This window comes from Eucalyptus grandis, chromosome 8 (genome assembly GCF_016545825.1).
Source record: "Eucalyptus grandis isolate ANBG69807.140 chromosome 8, ASM1654582v1, whole genome shotgun sequence".
Taxonomy (NCBI): Eukaryota; Viridiplantae; Streptophyta; class Magnoliopsida; order Myrtales; family Myrtaceae; genus Eucalyptus; species Eucalyptus grandis.
In genome coordinates, this window is record NC_052619.1 from 39,245,524 (window position 1) to 39,254,053 (window position 8,530).

General features: G+C 36.8%; 1 pseudogene; it reads left to right on the forward strand.

Moving 5' to 3' along the window:
- The first annotated feature begins 1,146 nt into the window (after positions 1-1,146).
- LOC120287713 lies at positions 1,147-4,968 on the forward strand (annotated as a pseudogene).
- The last annotated feature ends 3,562 nt before the right edge of the window (positions 4,969-8,530 follow it).

Sequence of the window (8,530 nt, forward strand, 5' to 3'; positions counted from 1 at the left end):
GTACGAGGTTTTGCATGAGTTCTTATCAATGATCAAAACAAGTTTACAATCTTTACTACCCTAATTCTTCACTTAATGTATGCAACTAATATTCATTATTGAGTAAATTAAGCAATTGCTTGACCAACACACGTTAACATGGCCTGCTGAAATAATAAAGACAATTTCGTGATCAAATAACAAGTCAAGAAATTCCAGTCGCGTCTTTTATTGATGATGAGAATTTGAGGTCACAGATATTTGAACAACCTTAAATTAACAAAAATATACATCATCTACGAAAAGGACAAAGGCAAATGCAGCTTCGGAAACACATGAATATCAAGAACATTGACAAAACTTCTCCGAACACGACACGACAAAGTGCAATTCGGACCCGCACAAACTCTCCACACACAAACACACCCCGAAGCCCTTGGATTTTCAGATCCGTACTTCCGAGTCCTTGAAATTGGCACTTTTTCTCCAGGCGCTCTTGGATCCACAGAGAGGGAGAGATGGAGATTTTCGGGATCGACTTCAGCTGCGCTTTCGGATCTCTTCGCGATGGAAGATCCCAGAAAAGACTGTCTCCTCCCCGCTGCTGTCCAAGCTCCCCGGCTATGCCATCGTTGCTGCTTCCACCACCGTCAAACTGCCTACAGGTTTTTCTTCTTCTTCTTCTTCTTCTTCTTCTTGATGCCGAGACCATAACCCTTTTCTGTACCATGGCCAATTGGTATTCCCCTGCTACTCGCGGAGTGCCTGAGAGACACAGCCCAACCTTGATTTCTTCTCTTAGAAAAGAATGCGAGATTTTCTTTACCCAAAAAAAAAAAAAAAGAATACGAGATTTTGATGCAAGGCTTGACCCGGTTTCTGCGAATTTGATAGCTCGTGTAATCGGGTTCGAATTGTTCGTGTCGGAAAATAAATTTAGAGGTTGATTTGGGGGTAAAGTTTGCATCTTCCCGCAGGAGACGCTACTTAAAGAACAAGATGCTGCAGGGTCTTCAATTGTATTCATATCGTTGGCTGATTCTGTGGTTTTGGGCGTATTCTTGTAGATAATGAAGATTTTGAAGCATAACAGTATTAGGGCCTTAGTATGGTGGCTTTTTGAGCTTGAAGTAGTGGGTTACACTATTGCTCTGGCATACTGTCTACACAAAGGGCTCCCTCGGCTTATGGTGAATTGGCGTTTCTTCTTATCCAAGGTTTGTCTTAATCTGCATTCATGTATAGGCGATGTTGGAAATATCTGTGTTGTAGTGTGGTGCTTCCCATGGGTCAAACACAGTTTATTAAACTCTGAAACTTAAAAAGTGTAACACATTTGCACTTCATGTACAAGCATCAATTGACTGGGCTGGGGGATAGTGGAACCAGAGAGGAACCAAAGCAGATGGTATTTATTTATTTATTTTTTACATGGACCAATTGTGCTAATCTAATGTAGTTAGGATAAGGGAAAAGGATAGGGAAAAAGCAATCTGTCTGAGCAAATTTTAAGAAGTGACAGCTTGTGTGAGCTCTTCCTTATGGTTATTGTTACAAAGTTAAGACATCTAAAAATTCCCAAAAGACACATTCGTCTAGTCACATCAACTTATCATTATTGGAAGCATGTGCATCTTTTACCAAATAGCAACAGCTGTATGATTATGAAAATTCCATCACTGGAAACTATATCTTGCTACTAACCTATTAGATGTAAGCCATAGGGCTATATTTTCCTCCATTCTTGATTGAGGAATTTCCTCCAACCATGTCTTTGATTAGTTGATTACGAGACATGACACGCATGCAAAATTCAGTATGGGCGATACCCTTAGTTGTAACCCCTAATCAAAAGCCTGGTTGGAGAAATTTTCTGCCTCTAACCAGAGATGAAGAAAATGTGGCCCTTGATGAAAATGGTGATGGTAAGTGACCGGCACCTTTGTGAAATCAAACTTTGAGGAATCTCTCTCTCTCTCTCTCTCTCTCTCTGTAAATAGACTCCGTGAAGATTCTGTTAATTGAACAATGGCTTCTTTTCTTTTTCTTTATTTAGTGACAATTTCTGTATATTTCCAGCATACCATGTAATGCACTTGAATTTTTTTGCGGTGGCCATAGTCAATATTGAATTACGCCTTCATTTGAATCTCCTTAGAATTATGATGCTGCAAGTTCTGGTATCCAAGAACAACACCAACTTGAGCTAAGTTTGAGCAGTTTCTTGGCCATGAACCCAAGAGAGAGAGATTTAGGTTTTAAGGATTTTAAAAATTCTAGGAGATCTATTTCTGTATGAAACAGAAAAACCTTTCCTTAGGATTGTGATCATGGATGTATCTAGCGAATGAGTCTAGGCACCATCAGAGTATATTATTCAATCAGTATGTTTGTCAAACTACAAATGGCGTTGGTATATCTTTTTTGCATCTTATGTTTTAGATAAGTGCATGTACTTCTATGTTTTATTCTATTCCAAGAAACTCTATCCTACAGGATCTAATTCTATTGCTTGGCTGCTTTCCAGCTATAATTTTAGTTGCTATCATCTATTACTTCTCGCAACCAATGGGAATCAAGATGTGGATCAGGCCTCTAATGTATCCTTCTTCTGTTTTGCTGGTTCACCTTTAGTTTGTCTTATAATTTAGAGTCTTTATGATAGTCTGAGCTGCTCTCCTTAACTGGGTTTCTCAGATACTGTGCAGTAGCACCGACCATTTTAGCTGGTCAAATTGATCCTGTTCTTTTTGAAGCATTATATATGAGTACCCTGTAACAAGTGTCTTCTTCTCTCCAAGTACCATCCTGTGCCTTTGAAGCTTTCTTAAAATTGAGATTCTGTCTTGCAGGCATCTCAGCATGCAATATTTTTCTTCGCGAGAGTTCCACAGATATGGGAAAACTTCCAAGTAAGTGGAGGCCAAAAAACTTTCATGCAAGAAATTGCGGTGCATTCACTGTTATAATACTAAGTTGTCTAGTTGTAGTAGGTACTCCCAAAGCTATCTCAGAACCTAAGTGTCCCATATGATTTTGATAGAAATTATTGGAGGAGAGGAATTGTACTTTTATATTTTATGATATGGTCCTTATCCTACTTAATTTTTATGTGAACTTTAAAAGAACAATACTTGAACTTGCCAGTTGTGGATAGAGAAGGTCGTGGTACCTTAGGATTTGCACATATTGGTTCTTTGAGAATTGGGAATTAGTTCATGTCCGCCCTGGTATAAGATCATGGATATATGGTGTTGCTTTATTAGGTCTGCGAATGTTGCAAGAGACTTGCTTCTGGCTTGTTTTGGTCATGCCGCACCACTGGATGTGCTCCTCGTTGGCAACTCTTTTAACTTCTATCTTATGCATGTGCATTCGAATGCATTATATTCCATTCCTTGCAAGAAGTTTGAAAATCCTTTCAAGGGCATCGGAGTTTATAAGCAATCTATCTCCCTTTCCAATTTGAATTCTATTTGGCATCGTTGGTCAATCACTGTATGTGTGTCTTTAGTTGCCTCTGTCGTGAAAAAAACGATTGCAATCTTTTGTTGCAGAACAAAAGCACAGGGGAACTCAGCTTTTGACATCATTGATGAATTCTGCTGGTTCTATGGGTGAGTCAAATTGCCTTTCAGTAACCAAGTTGGCATTTCAAGGATGACTTATGCGATTGGTTTACGTATTTTGGTTTGATATCTTTTGCAGTTAGAGTTTTCACGAGCATCCAGGAAAAAGCACCTACAAGTGGTATCCTTAACTGTTTCTTCCTACATACCCCGCGTTGAGAGTGCCTACCATTGAAAACTAGTTATTTTTGTGCGCGTTGCATGGACTTGTACTCGATACTTATGTCATTTAATATTGATTAGAGACCATCAGTAAATCAAAGAATAAAAATAAATGAGTAGTTATTCTATTTTGACTTCTTGAAAACCCAAGAAATTATTATAGGAAAAGAAATTTATTAAATTATGTTGTAATTCCATAATACTGAAACCATTGGCCAAAAAAAAAAATAGAAAAAATCAATGTTCAAGATGTTTCCAGTAAACACTGCATCTCCTATTTGCTGTGCTGCTGTATATGCATAGTTTATATGTGGAATCTTGAAATTGATTGTGGAATAGCCACGCTTTCTTATTCCCTTTCCTCTTACTTTGTTTGCCAGCAAATAAAAGCAATTTTGACTTATTTTTTATAATTGTTATCATTTCTTCTGTGATGTGAGTTGTTCTTGAAGGTCTCCTGTCTCCACAAGAATTTTGTTTTGAACTTGCAATCGTTCTTTCCATATTTACTAGTTGAGCGACAAACCAACCATTGGTTCAGACCATTTGTACCTCTATTTTCAAGATGGAAGCTTAGGCACTGTAGATTGACTGTTTCCTTAGATTCTTTCCCTCTATAATAGGAGCCCTTCATACCACTTGTTCAATTATGAAGCATTTGGTGTCCTTAACCAGTTTTTCAGTTGTTTTGGGCTCAGTCATTGGTATTGTGACGAATGGAACAATCTTGAGTCAGATCATTTTGTACAGCAAGCCACAAGCAGCAAAAGAGAAGAAAATGAAGTAGAGAGACTTTTTGTATGCTGCCTTCCTGGTGCCGCTGGTGACATATTTGCAAAGGAAGTGTGCATTCTTGAAGATTTCTTTCTTTTCTTCATCTTCGTTATTTCGAATTATAATTTAATTAGATGCTCGACAGGTGAAGTAACTGGATGAAATGTGATGCAGATGCATATACGACACCATCTATAAGTCTCTTGTTAGGAACTTTTGTTTTCCAGTCTGAGTGGTAGGAATATCTGGAAAGCACTTTCTGAGTGTTCTCTGGCAAAAATCTGACACACCATGATACTAAACATGTGTGTGCACCTTAGATAATGCAATTCCCATCTCATAATTTTAATCACATGCTAATACAATATCATCATCTTTTGTATCATGTAGCTGCTGTTGAGGCAACAGTGATTGCTCAGTGGTATGGTAACGTGCAAGTCCGAAACCTTATGAATTTTGTTCTGCTCTTTATCTTTGCTGCTTTTCTTTTACTAGTGTGCCTTTGAAACTTGCTAAAGATATCCTTCTTTACGGTCACCTGATGGATCTCTTTCCATGCAAACGGAATTTTTTGGCTTCAGCAGCTTAAATGAATGGGGATATGGAGAAATCAAATTCCCATGTTTGTGCTTACAAACCAGCGTTTCTAGTGAATTGGTGTGCTAATCATTTAACTGCCCTTTTATTTATAGGTAGAAATGCTATTTTGGTTGATTTGCCTGCTTGATTTTGAACCCGGGAACTTCTATGTTCTGTGTCATCACTTGTTAGTGGAGATGCCGAGGTTTCTTCGAATGAAAAGATGCCGTCGAGGGTTCTGGAGTTTTTCAGTGATATGATACTGATGCTAATAACCAGTTGAGCGAGGTCATTACTGTTATTTCCGAGTTTCTAAAGTCCTGAGTCAGAATATTTTTATACAAGGCAGTGGTGGCTGAAGAGTTGGTCGTTCGGAATGGTTAATTTCTGTCACTTGTATTTGGTAGTAGTTTGTTCTGTGTACCGGTTGTGTAGAACTTGACCAAAATAAAAGGGCAGGCGCTTTGACATTTTCTGATGTTCCGGAAAACTAATTCAAAACTAGATCTTAATTAGGTGCGTTTATTTTACAAAAACTCAAAATTTTGGATTTTTTTCAAGAATTAATCACTAATATCATTTATAAAAATGAATTAATAAAAACTATTTTGTATCCTCATGAAAAATAGTTAAACATAAATTGTGCTGATAATGAAACTATGTTGCACTAACTAATCCTTTTACGTAAGATAATCAATCATTTTTCAAAAAATGATTTTTGAATTTTGAATTTTCAACGAAATGAATGCACCGTTAGATCAAAGTCGCTTTTCATTAATGAATGTGGGTCAAGATATTCCATCAATTGCCCTTGGCTTGAAAATTGACTAGACGAAAGAGCAGGTCATTTAATCTGCACATCAACCACGTTTGAACCCACCAGTCTCATTGCTCTCTCATGCAACAACAGAAGTCGAGAACCCACATCCTCATGACTAAAGCCATGTCACGAGCAATTCACGTCACATGATTTCCACCTTTAAAGTTCAAGGCAAATGACCAGTGCAGGTGGTGCAAAATCTTTATGTGCTTTTCCATGCTTCTCTACACGGATGCGACCTGGCTGGGGCCAGCCTAATTTGGGTCGAGATATTCCTTCAATGGCCCTAGGTTAAGATTGACAAGACAGGAGCAGGTCCTTTAACTTGCGCGAGCCTGACATCTGAACTCACAAATCTCATTTCTATCTTTAACAACACTAGAAGTCTATAACCCATGTCTTCGTGACTAAGTCATGTTATGAACTTATCATCACATGATATCCGCCTTTTTAAAGTAAATGACTTTTTTGAGGGTGCTGCATAACCTTCATGTGCTTTTCCGTGCTTTTTCTACACGGAATGACCTGGTTGAGGCCAGCCAATGCGACTTTCGGGCTAAAGCCACCATTTTCAATTACTAATATAGCATTGGAGAAAAGACCCAAAAAGCACTCCCGAACACATGTAAAACGGGGGACCCTGAGCCATCGACCACTTTTCCTTTTCTTTCATTTTTTTTCTTTTTTTGGGGGGACGGGGTCGAAAGCCATCGACCACTTACACATGCACAAGCCCTATTAGTTTACCAAAGTTCCAAGTCATTTATTTACAATTTCACATTGCGAAAAGAGATCGGAAACAAAACCATCTCACGAACTTGGAATAAATTACAGCTAGAATTCTCCCCAAAGCCCAGTTGACCAGCCTACATAAACCATCTTTATTCAGTATCGAACCCATGTTTATCATTTAAACATCAAAGCATGTTTACATGGCTCCTATGCCCTGATTCACATAATAGTATGAATCAAGAGTCGTCAAAATATACCCAAACTTGTAAATGGAGACACCAGTCGAAAAGGAATTGGGCATGCGTTGATAAGAAAGATATTGTGCCTCTTGAACGGACACTAGAATGGTTACAAATAAAAACAAAGGTTAATAGCACACTCGAAAAACCCCAAACCTAAGTATTACACTTGCAGACAAATTTACTCCTAAATTATTTTTTTGACTACTAAAAAGCTCAAACTGGTATACATTTGACAAATTTACCTCAAACCGGTACATTTGTGACAAATTTACCCTCGTTAGTTTTCGTTAAATTTTATTCTTAAATTATTAAGTTAAATGACACGTGACAATTAACCAGTATACCAATTTAGTATTTTACATTCCGTTTGTCACCGTTTATAATTTTTGTGATTTTTTTGTAGTGTTAATCCAATTTAGCATATGGTATATTTGTCACAAATTTACCATTTTAGGATTTTTTGTACTCGAATAAATTAGTTTGTGATAAATTTGTCATAAATATACTGGTTTATGATTTTTTTTTTTATAGTCAATCGAAGTAAATTTGTCACAAGTGATATCGTTCGAGTTTTTCACAGAAAAATAGTTTTTGATAAATTTATCACAAGCTGTACTCGCCGGTTTTTTTCAACGTATTAACCCTAAAAACAATTATATGTGGAACTGCCTACTTGTTTCGCAAAATCTCGCATCTTTCGCTCAAAAGAAAGTTAAACTAAGGCGTGTTTGTTTTCGTTTAAAACAATTTCAAGAAAAAGTTTTCCTCATTTTCCAAATTTGATTCATTTAAAAATGAGTCAACAAGAATGATTTCCTTCCAAAACTTAAATTCAAGAAAACGATTTCTCCTTCGAAAGAACCGAAAATGTTTTCAAAAATGTTTTAAAATCTATTAAAAAGATTTTCTAATTAAAAATTTTGAATTTGTTATTATTATATCTTTTTTCTTTTTTTCTTGTTTTCTCTTTTCTTTCTTTGCCTATGAACGTAAATCCTAACTTCTCCTCCCCTCCCTCATTCTCCTTGCCCCTTCCCTTTTGTTTTGACTTACTCTTGTAACCGGAAATCATGTTCATTTTCAGAAAATAAAAATAAAAATAAAATGTGTATAAATTCAGGTTTCCTTTTCATTTTGCAAGTTCAAATTCTAGATTTACTAAACTATCAAGTAATATAGACTCAACAAATTAATTTAGAAGTAAGAGGTACACTATCGTCAATTGTTAGGTCAAATGTCATTCAATCATTTTTCAAATGCGATTCAAATACCAGAAAATACTTTTAGTTATGTATCACAAAATTAAAGAAAACTAACCCTTTTCCTAAAAAATGATTTCCCGGAAAACATTTTCCAAAAACGTTACGCTTTTCGTCAAACAAATACACCCTAAGTCACTTTCCTCCCGCCAGTCTAGATAAAGGCAGAAGAACTGAAAGCTCGGGTGATATAAATCTTCACTACAAGCAACAAGGGCATGTATATGCACAAAAATGTGGCTCCTTGAGAAGCTCATCGCTTACCACTCACCCGTAATTTTATTTATATTTTAAACATCCTACTTGATGTTGGAATTTTGACAGAGCAAAGTGAAAATTAACTTCATCACGCTC